The 11,117-nt window shown below is 49.8% G+C and overlaps 1 non-coding gene across 1 annotated transcript; it reads left to right on the top strand.

Annotated features, from left to right (window-relative positions):
- Window positions 1-9,191: 9,191 nt before the first annotated feature.
- LOC115802780 (U6 spliceosomal RNA) lies at window positions 9,192-9,299 on the top strand. The gene has a single exon (XR_004023331.1). It is a non-coding gene; the product is annotated as a U6 spliceosomal RNA (small nuclear RNA).
- Window positions 9,300-11,117: the final 1,818 nt, after the last annotated feature.

Here is an 11,117-nt window from a genome sequence, read left to right as displayed (position 1 = left end):
GAGTCCAACTGTGGGTCTGCTGGTGGGGCTCAGAGAGGACTGACCACCCTGCCCTGCCCTAGGGGGCAAGATGCAGAGCACCCACCTCGAGATATCTGCTCTCCAGAAGGCTGCACCAGGGCCCATTTTGTCCCAGTGTAGCCTGTGCGTGGATATGGACAGTCAGCTTGGCCTTACAACAGCCCTGGGAAGCCCCCAGGCGACAGGACTTTAGCTTCCCAGAGAAAGAAGTAGAGACAGAGAGGGGCAGGGACTTATCCAGGGCCCCATGGTGTATCAGTGAGGGCGAAGGAGAAAGAACCAGATCTTTCCAGAAAGGTGGCAGAGCCCAGTGGTTAGAGAATGGAGTCTAGTGCCATCCTGCCTCCACTACTTATTCACCGTATGACCTTGCACAATTTACTAAACCCCTTGGGGACTCAGTTCCTCCATCTGTAATATGGGAACAATAATGCCCCTACTACATAGGACTGTTCAGAGGATTAAATTAGTTATAGCTGAAGCAGAGAGAACAGTTCTGGCAGGTAGAAAGCACTATAAGAGCTATTATTACTACAAAGAAATAGTATCTCTTACGAAAAGAATACACAAGACCCTCAAAGGTTTCAGCAGAAGGCATCTCTGGAGGAGGGATCCATCTCTCACTTGATGAACGAAGGCCGGGCCCTGTGCAGGAGGGGAGGGCTGGCGTTCACATGGGGCACGTGACCTCACGTCCCCAGGTTCACCCTCCTGCCACCTCCTCCAGGCTGTCTCCCTGGTTCCCCTCGTCACAGCTGAACAGGCCAGACTTTTCCCATGGTTTTGGGGGATGGAAGATGACCACTCACTGAGGGGCTACCATGTGCCAAGAGCTGTGTGTTCCAAACACTTTCCATTTGTTAGCTCCTGATGGCAAAAAATCCAGATGGGGAAGCAGGCAGCTTCTAAAGGATACAGTTCTGCCCTGAAGGCCCAGTACATCTCCCCCTCGTCCAGCTCGCTGTCCTGACCCGACCAGGTTCAAACCCCTCAGTAAGCACAAGTACTAACAGTGAAACTTTCTGTCAAATTCCCTACCTTCTGGCCTCTGATCTGCGGGTCTGTGTGTGTCGCTGATTGGCTGTCTCTGGTGATGGACATGCACAGCAAGACAATAATCAGCCTAACTTCTCAGGTTTAGACTTACAGCTCCGCCCACCTCAAGGTGTCCCCTGGCCAAGGTCTGGCGATTCCCAGGGTGCCCGTGTGCCAAGCCCCCCATGTGGCCATTCTCTCACCCACACATCTCCCCAGTTTGGTGCACCACGAACGGGCCTTAATCACGATGGCCTGTGTAGCATCTGAGCCTACAGGGGTATTTATGTCTACACTTGCTTAGGCAGTCAGTGTACACACCTGTGAGTCTCCGTGTCTGTGTGTGTCTCTGGGGGCACCTGTTTATCCATATGTATGGATTTGGGTATAAATTTGTGACTGCTACCTCGTCCTCGTCCTTCCCTCCTGCTGTGTTTCCTCCCCAGACTACCTGTCCTGCCCTGGTGGGAACTAGGCGCACCAACAGCCACCACCATCCTAGCACCGTGGGGCTCCGGGTTAGCTCACATGCCTGCCTCCGCCCTGCGCTGTCAGCTGAGGGAGCCAGGGATCTGATTTTATTCATGTCTAGATTCTCAGGGCTTAGGACCCTGCTGGTGCATAGATGGGCCCTCGATAAATGTTGTTTAATTGAAATGAGATGCTTGTGTGTACATGCTGGCTTCTACCATGGATAGGACCAAAAGGACTGGGCACCTTCCGTATGCTTTCTCTCTCATGCCAGGCAATTCACCAAATGTTTGCTGAGTGGGGGCCAACTCTGAGCCAGCCCTGGGAGTGGGCTCCAGGGACACACAGGAGCCTGTGACCCGCTCCAAGGCAATGGCCACGCAGGGACACTCATGCTTGCATCTAGATGTGTTTATTTGTCCACTTATTTACTGTCTGTCTCCCCAAGTTAGACTAGAAACTTCATGAGAACAGGGACCTTATCTGTCTTGGTTACCCCAGTATCCCTAACTCAGTACCTGGCACAGAACAGAAGTATTCTATGAATACTCTTGGACAAATGAGTGAGGGGCCCTGGTGGCCGGGGGTTCTGTGGCTCCCATCACACACAGGAAGCAGAATATTGTCTGGTCTAAGGAAGAGTCCCATGCTACCACACCAACTCTGAGCCTCCCTGGGGGCTCTTGTGCAAAGCGAAAGCCAGGCCAGATCCCGGTCTATGGTTCCATGCCCCATCCTGCCACCTCCTACCCAAACCCTGCCCGGCCAGGCTGAGGGTCAGAAGTACAGCCAGAAAATTACCCTGTTGGCCTCGAGTGCATCCACTCTGGAAGACAAGACCCTCCAAGCTGAATAGGATCTCAGAGATGATCAAATTCATTGCCTTCATGAGAAGGAGACCGAAAGTCAGAGTGAGCCCATGAGGCAGAACTGGGACTTATCTACCCTCTTCCCCCCAGTCCAGTGCCTGGCCCAGACCAGCCTTGAATCCACATCTGTTGAGTTTTTCAGATTCTGGAAAAAAGGACAGGATGAGAACCCAGGGAAGTTGGGGAGTCTGTATTTGGCATCTCACGTGTTTGAGATAGCCTAGCACCTCTGCTCACTCCCTCAATTAAGGCCCTTTATTGAAGCTGTTCCCCAATATCTCCATCCAGAATTCCTACACACCTTGCTGCTGGAAAACAGCTTTCTCTTCTGACTGACTGATGTTCATACTAGGTAACATACAGGCCTTGGTTTCCTTACCAATTATATGTGGCTGTTGAAATCAATCAGTCTCCCCAACTTTTCACCACCAAGAGCCCTTGTTGGTATCCTCCCTCTACAAAGCTCTCTCAGTTTGAGAGACACTGCTGTCACTGTGTGCTGGTGTCTAAACAGGTGCAATTTGGCCAGTGACCACATGCCATGTGATGCAGGTGGTAGCATCCTATCCACCAACCATGACCTAGAAATTCCTATGATATCACCTATAACCAGTCAGGGCTTCTGATTAGCTCACGCTAACCTGGGAGATCACACAGAGTTAAGTTAATTCTAATTAACAGCAGAAGAAAAACCGTGGTGTTTTAGTGAGCTTTGTCACAGGTAATGGGAGACTGCCTGTAGGCTTTGTGAAATGTTCAAAACCACTCCTGGCAACCTACTGCAGCCTCTGCACGTGTCTAGCTGGGAACCACTGGCTGGATCATGTCTAAGGATCTTTTAGCTCTCTCTGAGCATCTTCTTGCATGCAGTAGGGGTCTTAACCTGAAGGAGTGAGGAGTGGTGGGAATGCAGGGCTGGGGTGGGGAGCCCTCCTGGAATCTAAAAGTCACACCATCTGGGTGGCCACCTATTCTGCTAATGTGTGGCCTGGGACTGGTCACATACCCGTTCCTATCAGTGGGGGGACAGCTCCTTGTGCCAGAGCTGGAAAGGATGTTGGGAATCACTTGGTCCGGCTACCTTGTTTTACACGTGAGGAAACTGAGGCCAAGAGAGGGAAAGTGACTTGCCCAAGGTCACACAGCCAATGCTAGGCAGAGATGGGTTTGGAACTCGAATCTTCTGGCTCCCATTTCAGCAGAGGATGCTAAGATCCCAGATGTGGTGAAACTCTGGGATAGCCTACGCTGCCCCTGCTCACTCACATCGACAGCACGCTCACCACCTAAGCGCAGAGCATCCAGAGGACATGGCCCTGACCTTGAGGAAGGGCCACCGGCCAGGCCCAGACACTTTGGCCCTTTCTCAGCACCTGGCAGTTGATATCTGGGTGTTTTTATATTGCTATCTATCCCCATTACACTTGCATAGCCTGCCCCCCTCCTCCAGCCCAGGAAAGGGAGCCCTCCACTTCCCACAGGGGCAGGTCCCCAAGGTTCCAGCTTCTGCGGAGGGAAGCCTGCCAGTCCTGCTCAGTGTCTCCATTCTGTGAATAGAGGATGGATGTGAACTCCTCCTCCCATCCAAAGGCCTGCTAATTATAGATGCAGCATAGGCTGTTAACATTTTGAACTTGATTTGAAAGAGCTACTGGCAGAACCCCTGGAGCTGGTTTCACTAAAGAGATGCAAATCTCCCCTCCACCTGCCTTCTTTTTTGTTTTTTTGTTTTTTTTTTGCGGTACGCGGGCCTCTCACTGTTGTGGCCTCTCCCATTGCGGAGCACAGGCTCTGGATGCGCAGGCTCAGCGGCCATGGCTCACGGGCCCAGCCGCTCCGCGACATGTGGGATCTTCCCAGACCGGGGCATGAACCCATGTCCCCTGCATCGGCAGGCGGACTCTCAACCACTGCGCCACCAAGGAAGCCCTCCACCTGCCTTCTTGTACAATGTGGCAACACAGGCCCAGACCCCGGTGGGTAGTGAGTTATATGTACTATTAAATTTGTTTCAAATGTTGTTTATTGAATTTTCTCCCCTGCAATATGCTGCTTTGTAGTTTGGCCCTGTTTGGGAAAATTAATCAACAGCTGGGTTCCTTGTGTTGATCATCCATTTTCCTTGCAATGGGCAGGAGATTAATGAGTATTTTTTGGAGTGAAAGAGGAGGAGGATGGAAAGTGGTTGACCCTCCCTCACACAAAAGGGGTAGGCAATTGTGCAAGTCTGTCTCAGGGTTCCCTTAAATATGTTCTGTGGGTAGAAGGCAGTGTAAACGGAGTGGACTGTGTTCTTTAGATCCAGGCTGAGGTAGTGGGCAGGCTCAGCAGGCCCGTGGGAACTCAGCAGAAAGGACTCTGGGACAGACAACCAGGGAAGTCGGCCTGGCCCCCATGTCTTCTTGCTGGAGGAGTAGGGATGGCTTAGGCAAGAAAGGGCCCTGGACCTGGGGTCACAGTACATGGGTTTAAGTGAGGCAAAGGTACTGGCTCACGGTGACCTGACTTCATTCGTTCACCCATTCAATCCACAAACGCCTGTTGAGCATCTACCATAGGCCAGGTGCCGTGACAGGCCCTGGCCTCACTCACCATCACGCTAGACTAGGTGTGACCTAAGGTCCCCTTCAGCTCCTATATTCTTTAACTTTCCCCTGCCCTTCCACTTCCAGAGCAGGTTTCCCTGTTCCTTTGTGACACGTTACACAATTGTGATGAACTAAAACAAAATCAGCTCTCATTCACTAGACTGTAAGTTCCATGAGGGTAACGACTGGGTCTCTTTTCCTCAGCCCTATGGCCCTGGCCCTAGCATGGTGCCTCCACCACAGTCAGTGCTCAGTGCCTATGGGTTGAATTAATTCAGTCATTCAGGGAATGTTTTTGAAACACTAGTATGTGTCTGACACTGTGGTAGGCCAGGGGATACTCCGTGAGCGGAACAGAGCTTGTCCCTACTCTCATGGAGTTGACCCTCCAGTGGCGGGAGCGGGGTGAGGCACAAGATGAGGCTGTGGCACGAAAGGGCTCAGGCTAGGCCTCTCCCTACTTCCAGATGTTCTGCAGTGGCCTCCTCAGTCCTCTGGTGGCTCCTCTTCCCCTCTTCTCCCGTGCTATGCCTAGAGTTTCAGGGCCACCAACGCGAGCTGATTTAGGTGCCCAATGGCACTTCAATGCCAGAAGCACACATGTGGAATGTGCTTCACTGTTTACAGAGCCCCTTGTCAGGCAAGCGTCTGCTCTTTGCCAAGCAGGGAGCCAGCCCTGGGCTGCTACATTCCCCCTGCCTACCCGTCTTGGTCACTGCCACTCCCAGCTCTGAGGGCTTAGGCAGTGGGAGCCTCATTTGTGATTTCCCAGGGAGAAAGAGTGACACGCGGTCCACGAGGCGAAGAGAGAACAGCTTGGACTGCATGCCAGCCACAGAGGCCTTTCCAATGCAGAGCAGACCTCACTGGACCTAATTAGTGTGTCACTGATAAAGCAGCAACTGACAGTGGATGCATGTTGGGGAAGAGAAACTCTGCATAAGGCATGAGGAACAGAGGGCCAGAGAGATGAGAGGGAGAGAGGGACGGAGGCCACTTGTCACATCCATCCCCATCCCTGCTTCCCTGTGCCAAGGGGGTAATGCTCAGGGCCTGTGCGGCTGACTCATTCTGCCTGGCTCCCCTGGAGGACAGGTGGAGAAGGGCTGAAGGTTAGGCCTGGAAACCCTAAGTCTGTCCAACATGAGTAGGCTGTCAGTGACCTGAGGCTGTGCACTGCACAACTCTAGAGGTGCCACTCATATGGCAGTCACTACAGCTTCTGTATATATTCCATCAGTTTTTTTGGCAGATGTCAGTAGAATGTCTTGAGAAAGGGGTGTTTTTTCCTAATTTGCACAAATATGCTATATAAATTTGACCCCTCAAGAAGTCTCCCTAGAGGAGCTCAGACACCTCCTAATAGTTCCCAAACAGATACCAAGACATTTCAGGAAGACCTGAGACACAGTGAATGTGGCCAAAAAAGGACATTTGGGATCAAGTTCAGGACTTGTTCACTTAGCTGGTAAACTAAGCTGGTAAACCAAGCTGGGGTCCTCCTGGAGACTTCGATGGTAAAACCAAGTTTCTTTTCTCCTCTGTGTTGCTGCCCTTGTCCCATCTGTAGCCCCTTTCTCTTCTCCAACCATTCCCTCCCCTGAGAGCCTCTCCTGAGCTCCAAGAAGGCATCACAGGCTAATAAGGGCTTATTGAACACTCTTGAGAGGTATCTGTATCTTATCAGGAGGCTCTCAAGTCTAAACTCCCTGGAAATGTTCTTGCATGCTGGGTACATGCATAGTGGGCAGTCCCTGGAGAAGGGGGAGCAGGTGTGGGCAAGACTCTGGTCCTTACTGTTGTCCACGCCCCTTCACCCCAACAGACAGGGCTGACCCTTGGCTTAGGACAGACTGACCCATCCCCAGTGCTGGAGATAGGAGGAAGGAGACTTAGATTTTTAACTGCCCCCTTGGTGCTAGCCTGTGCCCGGCACTTTTTGTTCCTTGTCTCCTTTTGTTCTTATAACAGCCCTGCAGGGAAGGAATGACTTATCTAGAGAGAGAACCATCCTGGAGAGAGGCCAAAGCGAGGCTGGAGGGGTCAACTTGCCCTGAGTCACACTGTGGGAAAGGGGCCAACTGACTCCACAGTCCACTCTTTCCTCTAGACCTGGCTGCCTTGACTGCAGACAGGGCAGCAGTGACAGGGACCCCAATGTCCTGAGCACCTAATATATACCAGGCCCTGTAGTCAGTGCTTTTCTACACATTTGATGTTAAATATATGCTGACAGTGGAGGCGGGAATGGCTGATAGGGGTTTTTGGAGGGAACTCTTAGGGGGCATTTTTATCTTATGTTACGAGGCTCCTGAAGTCCAAAGGCCTTTAAGGCTTGAAAGAATAAAGCTAATGTGGAATAACAGGTAGTGGGAGCGAGTGTTAGACTGGGGATTGTGCCAACATCCATCAAATACTGTACATCCTCTGGAAGAGAGAAAGCTGGTTACACTGATGGTGATGGTGACGCTGCTGGCGCTAATGATGCCTGGGGATGCTCGCAACACCGCACACACAGGCCGGCTTCAGCTCTCAGTTAAGAGAAGGGAGCTTCCTGTGACAGCTTCACTCTCCCGCTTCTGCTCCCCCAGCACTGAGCCCTGTCAAGTGCTCTGGCAGCTCCTGAGTACCTGGGAGGTGGGGATGATTGTGGCCACAGAGGATCAGGACATCTCTCGCAGGCCTTCTGGATCCTACTCCCTTAGCAGACAGAACGAGGCTTCCCTGCAAAGCCTGGGCTGGAAGCTTCGGGACTTTCTGGGCAAACACTGACAGCATATGGCCTCAATCACTCTGCATTAGGTTTCATGATTTCCCTAGTGGTTTTAAAAAGTGCCGAAGAACAGTGGCTCTAAAGTGCTGGGAAATCCCACACTGGGAGAGTCTTCACGAGCATTTAGAGGAGTGTGAGGGTAGAACATGGAGGGGGCAGCAGCTCAAGATGAGACTGGAGCATGGGAAGGGTGCAGGTGGGCCGCCTCCCTACTTCCAGATGTTCTGCAGGCTGTTTTTGGTGAGCCTGTGTGTGTGTGTGTGCAAGGAGTGGTACCCACCCCTGATGGATGTCATGTGAGTAATACACGTGGGCCCTATGTATACCAGATGTACAAATGTTTTGCCTGCGTGGAAGAGCAGGTTAGGGATAGGATTTTGGCTTTTGCTGTCCCAGTGTCTTGGTTTGAATGGTAGCTTATAGGCCACCCCCGACCCCCGCCAGCCCACTGCCCCATGCACGGTCTATGCAGCGTATGACTTTGGTGTGAGTGTGTCAGTGGTGTGACAGCTGTGGGGTAAGCTTAGCATCTGCATGTCAGACATTGGGCTGATCCTGGTCACAGAGCCTCAAGGGGGGATTTGACCACAGTGGCTGTGCACGTGGCGTGCATGGCAAGGACACGCTGGGTCCACTTTGTGGGGTTGGATATATGGGGTGTGTGTGTGTGTGTGTGTGTGTGTGTGTGTGTGTGTGTGTGTGTGTGTGTGTGTGTGTGTACTGCAGAACCCAGCTCCTCTGGGGTGGTGGCTGGGAGGTGTGGGCCCAGGGCGGTGGCCTGCAGAGCCAGAGGCTGACTATGTTGACAGTGATAATGTCCCAAGTGCGAACCAGATTGTGGGGGACAGAGGGCCCTGCAGGGGCTGATGGGGGCTGTTTACTAGAGTCCGAGCAAAATGTGGCACATTCATGACTTAGGGGACACTTCTAAAGGACCTGGGAATTTGTTCAGTGAGATTTACTGATCATTCTCTGTGCAGGCCCGGGAGTGGACTGGGGTTAGGAGGCTGGCAGGATGGGGAAAAGGGACAAATCAGAAAGACCTGCCCTCCAGCAGCTTTCTGTCTAGTAGGACAGAATCATCCACAGTGTTCCACCAGAGTGGGTGTGCAGTGTCCTATGGATAGATTGTGTCCCATAGGAAGAAAGCAAGTAGGCTTTATGAGGAGATGGCAACTGAGCTGATCCTGTATGGATGCACAGGCAGAATTTGGCCAGGAGGATAGAGAGCAAGGACATTCCAGGGAAAGGACAGACTGAACAAAGGTAAAGAGGAGACACTGTACATGGGAGGGTGGGTGTGTCTCCAGGTTAAGGCAATCCATTTGGATTTTCCAGAGCACCATGGCTGAAGGGTAGCAGTGGGACAGGAGCCTGAAGGTCAGACTGGCCCAGCCAGGAAGGCTTCAAACTTTACCCTAAAGACAAAGGCAGGTGCTTGCTTCAGGTAGCACACATACTAAAACTGGAATGATACAGAGAGGATTAGCATAGCCCCTCTGCAAGGAGGACACGCAAATTCGTGAAGTGTTCCATACTTTTCTATATACAGAAAGCCCTAAAGACTCCACACAAAAACTACTAGAACTGATAAATGAATTTAGCAAGGTAGCAGGATACAAGTTTAACATACAGAAATTGGTTGCATTTCTTTACACTAACTATGAAATATCAGGAAGGGAATGTAAACTAACAATCCCTTTTAAAATCACATCAAAAAATAAAATACTTAGGAATAAACTTCACTAGGAGGTGAAAGACATATGCTGAGAACTACAAAACATTAATAAAGGAAATAAAGGAAATTGAAGATGATTCAAAGAAATGGAAATGTTCTTGGATTGGAAGAATTAATATTGTTAAAATGGCCATACTACCCCAAGCAGTCTACAGATTTAATGCGACCCCTATCAAAATACCCATTACACTTTTTACAGAACTAGAACAAATAATTCTAAAATTTATATGGAACCATAAAAGACACAGAATTGCCAAAGCAATCTTGAGGAAAAAAGCAAAGCAGGCGGCTTAACCCTCCCAGACTATGGACAATACTACAAAGTTACAGTAATCAAAACAGTGTGGTATTGGCACAAAAACAGACATATGGCTCAATGGAATAGAATACAGAGCCCAGAAATAAACCCATACACCTACGGACAATAAATCTTTGACAAAGGAGGCAAGAATATACAATGAGGACAATGGACAACCACATGTAAATCAATGAAATTAGAACACACCCTCACACCATACATAAAAATAAACTCAAAATGGCTTAAAGACTTAAATATAAGACATCATAAAACTCCTAGAAGAGAACATAGGCAAAACACTCTCTGACATAAATTGTACAAATGTTTTCTTAGGTCAGTCTCCCAAGGCAATAGAAATAAAAGCAGAAATAAACAAATGGGACCTCATTGAGCTTATAAGCTTTTGCATAGCAAAGGAAACTATAACAAAACAAAAAGACAACCTACGGACTTGGAGAAAATATTTGCAAATGATGCAACTGACAGGGCTTAATTTCCAAAACATACAAACAGCTAATACAATTCAATAACAACAAAAACAACAAAAACCAACCCAATCAAAAAATGGGCAGAAGACCTAAACAGACATTTCTCCAAAGATGGCCAATAGGCACATGAAAAGATGATCATCATTGCTAATTATTAGAGAAATGCAAATCAAAACTACAGTGAGGTACTACCCCACACTGGTCAGAATGGCCATCATTAAAAAGTCTACAAATAGGGCTTCCCTGGTGGTGCAGTGGTTGAGAGTCCGCCTGCCAATGCAGGGGACACGGGTTTGTGCCCCGGTCCGGGAAGATCCCACATGCCATGGAGCAGCTGGGCCCGTGAGCCATGGCCACTGAGTCTGCACGTCCGGAGCCTGTGCTCCGCAACGGGAGAGGCCACAACAGTGAGAGGCCTGCGTAACACACACACACACACACACACACACACACACACACACAAAGTCTACAAATAATAAATGTTGGAGAGGGTGTGGAGAAAAGGAAACCCTCTTACACTGTTGGTGGGAATGTAAATTGGTGTAGCCACTATGGAAAACAGTATGGAAGTTCCTCAAAAAATTAAAGAGTTGCCATATGACCCAGCAGTTCCACTCCTGGTCATATACCCAGACAAAACTATAATTTGAAAAGATACATGCACCCCTATGTTCATAGAAGCACTATTTACAATAGTCAAGACACGGAAACAACCTAAATGTCCATCAACAGATGAATGGATAAAGAAGATGTGGTATACAATGGAATATCACTCAGCCATTAAAAAGAATGAAATAATGCCATTTGCAGCAACATGGTTGGACCTAGAGATTATC

This window comes from Delphinapterus leucas, chromosome 2, assembly GCF_059928025.1.
Source record: "Delphinapterus leucas isolate spDelLeu-1000000601 "Yukka" chromosome 2, BTC_Dleu_Yukka2, whole genome shotgun sequence".
NCBI classification, from domain to species: Eukaryota; Metazoa; Chordata; class Mammalia; order Artiodactyla; family Monodontidae; genus Delphinapterus; species Delphinapterus leucas.
This window is presented reverse-complemented; position numbering and strand designations above follow the sequence as displayed.